The sequence below is a fragment of the Pyxicephalus adspersus genome, chromosome 4 (genome assembly GCF_032062135.1).
Source record: "Pyxicephalus adspersus chromosome 4, UCB_Pads_2.0, whole genome shotgun sequence".
NCBI lineage: Eukaryota > Metazoa > Chordata > Amphibia > Anura > Pyxicephalidae > Pyxicephalus > Pyxicephalus adspersus.
This window is the reverse complement of record NC_092861.1, coordinates 32,559,953-32,569,863: the sequence shown is the minus strand read 5'-3', so window position 1 is coordinate 32,569,863 and position 9,911 is coordinate 32,559,953. Positions and strand designations below refer to the sequence as shown.

The window sequence follows — 9,911 nt, the reverse complement described above, 5'->3', positions numbered from 1 at the left end:
GTTTATTATTACCAATATTGTTAACAATATTTAAATAAAAAAAAGACGTTCATATTCTTTTATAATTCTTCTTTAACTAACTGCGTATCTGCTGTACAGCACAGAGATTTGTTTTACAGCCATAGAACAGGACTATAATTCACTCCCTAGAGATAGTTGTTCTTGCCTCTCCCCCTTACACAAAGGAAAGTCTGTGAAACTACAGATCCCAGCAGCCCAGTAGGCTGGAAGCCTTGCAAGCTGCTGCATGTAAACAGCAGTCATAAGACTGAAGTCAGATGTGGAGGTTGTGCCCTGCTGGAATGTGTTGGGGAGAAGAAGGAAGGCATCCAGAAAACTGTACAGACCTCATCACTTGCCAAGGAGGACATACCGGTAACTACAACAGGTAAGTCACTGTCCTGTCTGCAGTAATTATTAAGAACACATTTACTTATTTGATAATAAAGTTTAATTAATAATAAGATAGTTACTTAAATAACATTAGTGACATAACTAAAACTTCTGAATTTCACTTTCCTGGCTTTTCCTAAAGAAGAACATTTTATTAAAGTTTTAGCAAATAGTCATTGTTATGGTTAATGTTATTCTGCATAGTTCATACATTGTACATATAAGTTGTTTGTAACCCATAACAAATCATCTTTCAGTAATCTAACAGCACAAAGATGTATGTAAGTGATGCTTGAAGTTATTATGCTTTCCTATTATTATTATTACACAGTATTTATATAGCGCCATCATATTACGCAGCGCTGTACAAAGTCCATAGTGGTGACACTAACTGTCCCTCAAAGGGGCTCACAATTTATTGTCCCCACCATAGTCATATGACATTATTAGAATCTAAGGTCAATTTTTTGGGGGGAAGCTAATTAACCTAACTGCATGTTTTTGGGATGTGGGAGGAAACAGAGTACCCGGAGGAAACCCACACAAACATGGGGAGAACCTGCAAACTCCATGTATATTGGACAGCAATACATATTGTGTGTGACCTACAAAGGACAGGAGGGCACTCTGCATTTGGAGGAAAAGAAGTCTAAAGCGTACCTAAACTCAGAATTTTCACTAAAAAGGGTAGACAACCTTTTTATGTAGGGTAAAAATTCTGTTTGTGTTTTTTTTAAGTGCAACACCCTTTTTTAAAAAAAAAAACACGCATCCCTGGAGGCTCTTGGCTGCTCCTTCTGTGGCAGGCATGCGCAGAAGGAGCCCTTTCACCAAAAGGCAAAGAAATTGCCAATATCACGCATGAGCAGTGAGATCGGCAAGTTCTTTTCCCATCTGCGTCAGGGTAGCGTAGGAAGAACCGGAAGGACAGAGAGAAGATGGTGGCCCGAGGACAGCTGCAAGGATGACACGGGACCCAATGGAGTAACTCCCCTGTTGGAGTAATTTGTACCAGGGATTTTTTTGCCTACTTCTGAATCAACTGTGTCCATAGAATTTTATATCTGGTATATGTTTATTTCCATAGTGATTGAACTTGATAGGTTACTGTATGGCTTATGTCTCAGTATTACTGATCAGGTTCAATCAATAGACAAAAAAATAAATGCACTGAAAACCTCCATATACAGAACATTATGCTCGCTGCATATCCATAGGAAGGAAAAAGAAAATCCTATAACAAATAGTACAGGAAAAAAAATCTTACCTGATCTCAAAACGTAGTTTATTATTCATGCCCTGGTTTTATTCATCCAGCTTTTTAAAAAAAATCTATTTAGCTGGCTAGAATTAGGCTTCATATACACAGCAGATTGTCTCAGGTGAAAATCTGACCAGTCCATTGGTCCGCCAATGTCCCTTATCAATCAGCTGTGGCCACTTTTATGGAGGAGAGCACAGAGGGGTGCCACTCACTTGTTCTTCCCCTCTCCTTTTCATTGAACACAAAGGCATTGTATGTACAGTGTTTGTTGGCTCATCTGTCATTGGAAACTATCCCAAAAGAGTGTTTTCGGCAACAATCATCTCATGTCTGTATGGGGCTTTGATTCTGAAGGGAGCCTATTCACATTTTACAGCTTCATATTGACCATATGTATTTATGAATGGTGATCATATCCCCCTTAAATACCTCTTCCTGACACCGAATACATTCAAAAGTTGAGCTCCTCCATGTCTGATATGGGTTTAGTTGTCCTTTTTGATCTAAAGCCCAAAGCTGAACTGCATATTTCATATTCGGTTCTGTGAGTTTACTGGACTGACACATGACTATTGTTCTTTGCAAATTCGGCAAACAATCCTATGCTTTGCCCTTGCAGGGTAATGCAGCAGGGTCACATTAATCAACAGCAAATTGTTAGTCTAGTACATGTAAGCACATCCGCTACCAAATTTGTGCTCGATCTCAAACAATCAGATTGACTTTCCAGTTAGTAATCCATTTGTTGGAAGTCCCAGAACACATGTTCTCTCCTTCTGATTATTTTTCTCTGTTAGTGACTAATATGATAATTCCCAATAATAATAACATAATATTTCCCAATGGAATTTCATTGATTGTGTGCACACACAACACAACGTGCGCTTTTGAACAATGTTTACCAACAAGGCAACTGAATGGTGTGGCAAGGAAATAAAAAATAGGTAACCATATGCTGAAGGGTGGGCAGCTTTAAAGTGAACCTGTTGCATTGCCCTTCTTTGACAAAGCATAGACTTGCTTTACTGGAACCTACAGACTGTAGTGATGGCCTCCCATACAAGTGGGATTCTTCCACAGAAAGATTATTGTACTGTAGATATGTGAATGTTTGAATAGGAGGGAAACACCTATTGATCAGCCTATGGGGAAGAGGGGTAAAACTGTGATCTGCCAGGAAAAATCCATCCCAGTCTATCACACGCAAAAAGTGTGTTATATCTAGTTGGGCTTACAGACACAGAAATATGTTCAGCGAATGGAGAAAGGGGGAGGACTCTTCCCAAAAACCCAACAGGGTTCACTGAACTAATTTATGTGTCTGACCCCATAGGGACCCATGGGAACCCTATAAATGTTCAATTTAGTCTAAATTAGATTGCTGTTTTCTGAAACTACATTGGGGGTCACTATATTCAGCTGATTTAGATGTACATAGTACTGAGCTGATATCATTAGGTATAGAATGAAGAGTTGGGGGGCAGCGCAAGTAGGAACTTGCACCCTCTTCCCCCCAAGTAAAGGATTGCAGCAGTGTAAAAGGCAGCTTGTAGGGTCCAGGTAGGTGTTTGATTTAAGAACATGAATAACGTTTTCCTCCTCAGGGGCGGAACCTGAAAGTCATGGAACGTTGAAATAATGTCATCCTGCCCTCCATGACCACTGTTTGTGACCGGTGTTCCTTCTAGAAAGACGTAAATTATTGAGTAATTTGCATAATAGTTAGCTTGGATAGTAGTCTTTTTTTTTTTCTTTTTTTGCTGATTATAAAATAAGTATTAATTCTATTTTATTTAAGCCAAAAATAAATAGTCACAAAAAATGTTATTACACACAAAGTTGTATGATGTGTCTTTTATTTGTTATTTATGATCATTTGACTTCTTAGTGATCCTAATATACAAAATGATTCTATTATTACAATACAATAATAAAGCAGTACCCTAGACAAGTATTTGAAGTTTCCTGTGGTCACATTTCTTTGAACATAGTAATGTGGTGATATTGCTGTGTGTGCTTGCTGTGGGTCAGATCAGAATGTGAGGAGTGGATGAGCTCAGCCCACCATAAAGCTTGTGTCAGCTGTACAACAGAGAACTGATTGTGTAATACAGGAAGATTTCACAACACACCATTCACTTATAAAGGGCAGCTAATCCTTAATCTGCAATCAGACTTCTTTATTTCACTTGCTGCTCGCTTGTCTTTAGAATTTTCTCAGTTTTGCAGTGTAACATGTTGCCAGTCAGGTTTTATAACCTCCAGCCATTAGTTCATTACTGATAGTTTGTGTAAATGCAGAACATTCTTTCCTTCTAGGTGATATCAGAAAGTTTCTAGAAGAATCAGGTGACATTTCTCAGTTTGCTGTTTCATTTTACTCCTGGTGCAGGTGCAGGTGCTCAACTAAATACAGGCTGATATAATGAGGAATATTTTATTTGTAAAGACACATGTTAAAGAAAGCAAATATATAATTGTGTGATATTTGCATATGTATTATGTATATATGTGTCTGCAGGTCTCAATGTGAATATACAGGTAGGAGAAAAAATGCATTTCTTTTACACAGTTGCAGGAAAATCTCAGAAATAAAAGGTGAAGTTCTATGTCCAGGACACAGAAAGCCTACAATTTACCACTACCATAGTGAGCAAATCTTTCTAGCAGATTGCTAGGTAAGATTGCTGCTAAATTACATCTCAGGGTATTATTATTATTATTATTATTATTCATAATATTATTATTATGAATAATAATATTAATAATAATAAACAGTATTTATATAATAAATAATAACATATTGCATAGCTCTGTACATTTATTAGGGGTTGAAAATGACAGACAGATACAAACAATAAAACAGGAGGAGAGGATCATGCTCAGAAGAGCTAAGAGGAGGAAACTGTATTGGAAATGATACAACTATTGTGTGATACTTCTCCTCACCTCCTAGATTGTAAGCTCTTCGGGGCAGGGACCTCTGCTCCTGCTGTGTCTGTATCTGTCTGTCATTTGCAACCCCTATTTATTTTTGTATTTTGTACAGCGCTGCGTAATATGTTGGCACTATATAAATCTTGTTTATTATTATTATTACTAATAATACCATACACATATACACATTAACAGTGTGATAATTTTACAGTGTACCAGGTTAAAACAAGAAAGAACACAATACAGATTCTACAGAACTTACAGACAGGTTTTGCCACAGTGCCATGTATGTCAGGGAGGCGACCTGATTTTTCTCTGCTGTCCTTTCAAATTTTAAAATGATTTATGGGTAAATATATGTTTTATTAAGTTTTACAATCAAAATATACAGAACAATGTATAATAAACAGAAACAAGTGCAAGTGGCACAGATATGAAAAACAACAATATACAAAGGCCCAAGACAAACGTCAGTAAACCAGCAGGCACATTATTAGTAGCAAAAATAACAGAAGATGATGGTAATCCATGCAAATTTAGCATGGCGGTAAATCAATGGATAACAAATATAGGAAAAACAGAAGAGAGCCTGAGTTAGCCTTATACTTGCAGCAAATGTAAAAACCATATAGTTACAATAGTGAAGGGAAAGACTGGAATAGGGGAAGCAATAAGGAAAAACGGGTAAGGGAGTGGTATCTTCACAGTGGAATTAAGAAGAATCATGAAGAAGAGGGGAGGAGGCCAGTCTAACTTTCAGCGCAGGGGAAGAGCTAAAGTGTTCCCAACATGCCCATCCAGCTTGGAATTTATTCATACAATCGTTATTGAACGATTTTATCACTTTCATTCTCATGATATCATTTACCTTGTCAACCCAGTGAGCAAGGGGGGGTATAGTAGGCTGTTTCCAATATAGTGGAATGAGTTGGCGAGCAGCCGGAAATAGGTGACAGTGGATAGTTTTCCTATAGAAACCTGGTGGATTGGGCATTACAGATAGCAAAGTCACCTTCGGGCAGGGGGCCAAGGGGTTGCCATACAAATCAGAACAGACGTTGAATACATCGCCCCAAAATAAGTGCAGAGTCGGACGGGCCACCAGATATGAAAATAGTCTCCTTCCTCAGCTCCACATCTCCAACAAGTTCTCGCAACAGAAGGAAACATACGATGGAGGGAAACAGGGTTGCCAATACCAACAAGTCAGAGTTTTAAAATTTTTATCCTGTGTATATTTACACACCGATGATTTGTGCGTGAGTTCATAGGCCATTAGCCGGTCCGACTCTGCAATCTCCTGACCAAGGTCTCTATGCCACAAATTTTAAATGGATTTAAACCAGAGCACTAGCTTTGCTAGATTTTTGCAGCCACTTTCAAACATCTGCACAAATGTAGATGAGGATAATTAAATAGAAATTGGAAATGTATTGAAGATCGATTGAGTAAACTATATCCAGAGTAATAGGCAGATTAGTTCTGAATCTGATTTTGGAACAGCTTTGATTTTGGATGTTCAACATAAACAAATGGCCTTATTTTAGGGAAAAATATTCTTTTTTTTAATATTTTACGTATGATTTTGATGTTCATTTATAAAAGTCCCCTAACCTGAAATCTGGTTAAAAGTATGGTGGATCCACTGAAGGCAACCAGTTCTACACTAGTGTGCTGGGAAAGGTTTCTTTATGTGTGGGAGCTGTAAAACATTTAAGGAGAATTTGAAAAGGTTAATTTTAGATACATGTGCAAGAATATAACACCTGTTTATTTCTAAGGCAAAGGAAGTTGTCTATATGCCTCAGTGTCCTGAAGATTGCAGGAAGGATGTAGGAAGAACTAAAAGTGATTTAGGAACATAATAATATAAAAGGTGGTAGAAGGACTACTGTATCAAAACATTTTGAAGAAAAAAAGGAGGAATTGGATTTAGAATTAGAGAGAAAATAACCTACAGAATGATATAGCCAAGAAAAGTCTTCCTTTATCTACCTGGTCAAACAGTTAGATTGTGGATTGTAAATATTGAAATTGATTTATATAGTTTTATTAATATATTTTGATAGTATAGTAAAAAAAAGGGTTTTGTGAATTATGGGACTCAAATGAAGATAGTAAGATTTTTTTGTGAAATTTTCTATGAATGGTCACTAGAGGAAGCATCTAAATTAGAGTAAGAGCAAATAGAATTAGAGCAAATAGAGTGCAGCCATATTTACAGGGATCTAGTTTTCAGTGATACAAATATATATAAGGAAAGTGCACCTTACTCTTGCCCTGATGAAGCCTATGGTGTAGGGTGGTATCAAAGTATTGTTAGCATGTTCAGAGCTGCCTTGGAAAAAGCTTCTGCTTTTTGTATGATGATCACATTCAAACAAACAGAAAACATTTTCCATTTGGAAGTGCATTTCTTTTATTTTATAATAAATTAGGTGTGTAGAGTTCCATTAGGAGATTTTCACCCTATAGCCGGAAAACTGCAGTTTTACATTGTACTGCTTTGCAGAAATGGATATAAACAAATGTCTCTTTCAGAGCATATACACTGTGATCACCATTCTTAAAAATCAGAATGGATCTACCTTTATATAAATGTTTGAATTGTTTGAATGTTTTTGAAGTATTAAAATTCAATTTGTTTCTGATATAACAGTTCTATGGGTTTTTACTTACTGTACTGTATTTTCAATGCACTTCTATTATATACATCTATTCCTATTAGTTGAATGTCTTTTATTTGAATGTTTTGTGTATTATTTTTTGAAAAATAAATCAATAAAATAAAGAAAAAAATCCTACACATAATTTACGCACAGCAAAAATCAGGTCAACAGGTCTTTACTTACCTGGCTCTAGCATTTTAAGCTTTTTGGTTATTGCTGGAACATGTTGTATGCTTGTTTATATTTGAACTATTTATATGCCAAATATATCCAATTCTGTTCTTTCATAATTGTGATTCAGCCTCTCCTGTCCAAACTTTGGCTGTATAGACTGATTAGTTGACAATGTTGGCCTTCCCTCTCCCAGTATCAGTGCTGTTGTATGGGGGAATAATAAGCTGATAGAAATACAAAATCAAGTACTTAAACCATGACTAAACTCTAATATGTGGCCAGGCAACAAAGGTAATTCAGTTCATTCATACCCTTGTGTAATAAATATATATATATAAATAAATAAATATACACATATATATATATATATATATATATATATATACATATATATTCTATAATCATATATATACATATATATATATATATATATGTATGTATATATATATATATATATATATATATATATATATATGTATGTACATTTTTTTTGCCTAATTTTCTAAATTGGATTTACTAGACCACATTTGCTGCCCTCTCGTGGTGATCTGTCTTTATTGCATGCAGGCAAGGTGTGTTCTTTTTGTGTACAGTGATTAAGCAGGATAAAACCTAAATACAATGTTGTTAGATCTGTTTTTTTTCTTTTCAGCTAACTGTCCCTCCTAGTTCTAGCAGTAGCCCAAGAAACACAGCGAGTAGTATATTTGTTATATAATTTTGCCTTTCACTGAACAAAAATTTTGTGTATACAAACTTCGATTAACAATGTGTGGTTTTACATTGTAAACATAGAGATTTAGGATACATATATTGTGCTAGAAAATTATTCTGATTTATCAGTGTGGTCTCTTGTGTCCACCCTATTGCATGATATAAATTGATACAAGCTGATAAAGCAAGATGCTAATGACTAATAGGGCCCTAATTATAAAACAGGGAATCAGACATTCACTCGAGGGAATCCTCTAGGTCTGTGTGTTTCAATGGCAGTAATCGACTCCCACCAGTAAATGTTTGTGGGAATGTCAGATTCCTGTTTCTTTAAATAGGGCTCACAAATGTTTTACTGTGCATATACCATGGAAAAGTACTTTCTAATTCACCAACCTTTATTATGTAGCCAACAAAATCATAGTCAGAACCCTAAATGGAGATGTCAGGGTAATTCAGAAATATTAAATCCCCAGTAACAGTAATTACTATTTTCTGAAACAGAAGTTTTTTGCAGCCAGTGTTTTCTTCTGTGCACAGGTTTACTGTAGGCAAATGAGCAATGTCCCCGATGCAAAAACCCATAGGAACCAATTATAAGCTCTTCCATAGTGAAATGATATTAGTTGTTTTGGGTTTGTGCATCATCACACTCACAATAGCTTATTAAACATTTCCCTCTGTTTTTCCTATAATGTTATATTATATATTATAATACAAGGGCTGTGCAGAAAGTAAGGCAAAAGTGGCCATAACTTCTTATTAACTGATACAAATCATTAATTGCACATACTGGTAAAATAACTATTCCTCTATACAAAGGTAATACTTATTATAGCCTCCATCACTAGCCATGCATTTGTGCCATTATTTAACCCAATTCCAGAATCCTCTTCGAAAAAAGTTTGTTTCCTATTATTGACGCTCCCCTACTGAGTGGTTTGTCTTTATTGTTGATTTCTCTTTCTTTAAAGCACTTTTAAAAATTCACAATCAAGCAGGTCATTATTGCAGAAAAGGACAAGTGAACTCCCTTCTGCAATAACCCCTCCAACCTGCCTGGTCGCTCCAGGTGTCTGCCAAAGAAGTCTGAGCTGTGCATCCACAGCTTCAGCTTTGGTTACCAGGATATCCGAAAATCCCAGGTTCCTGGCATCATTCTTTAGGAAGACAAGAAAGAAGAAAACGGCAGCACCCTGGTTCAGTTCTGCTTTAAAATTTTATCTAGGTATGTACATTGCTCTTGTTGATGGCGTTACCTTGATGTCTGACATCCTGAACCCCTCTTTTATCAAAGAACTCAATAATAGAATGTTGCGTCTCCTTGGTATCATTTATTTTTCTGCAATGGAGAAAAAAAAGATTCTGAAAGATTTTGTGGCTGATCAGGGTTGCAGACTTCAGTGCAAAGTGCACTAATCCATAGCAACAAATTAGAATTCCTTTTACTGAAATAAGATTTTATTTTATTACATGACCCCATTTAATTGTATACTAGTACAGTACACTGTTTTATTGAAAAGGCCTTAAGGTACCTTTATTATATTTGAAATGATTTCTAATATCTCAAGTATACACAATACAGTATTTGGATTAATATAAATAATTATTTACCGTATTTTTCGGACCATAAGACGCACCGGACCATAAGACGCACCAGTTTTTAGAGAAGGGAAATTAAGAAAAAAAAGATTCTGAAACAAATAGTGTCCTAAAATATTTTATGTGCATTAAAAACCAACATCACAGTCATAAACACA

General features: G+C 35.9%; 1 protein-coding gene across 1 annotated transcript in view; it reads left to right on the top strand.

Annotated features, from left to right (window-relative positions):
* Positions 1–231: 231 nt before the first annotated feature.
* Positions 232–9,911, top strand: part of PLEKHB2 (pleckstrin homology domain containing B2) — a 21,653-nt gene continuing 11,973 nt past the window's right edge. Inside the window, exon 1 of the mRNA XM_072407751.1 lies at positions 232–388. The gene's annotated coding sequence lies outside the window, so the exon portion shown is untranslated. The remainder of the gene's footprint in view (positions 389–9,911) is intronic.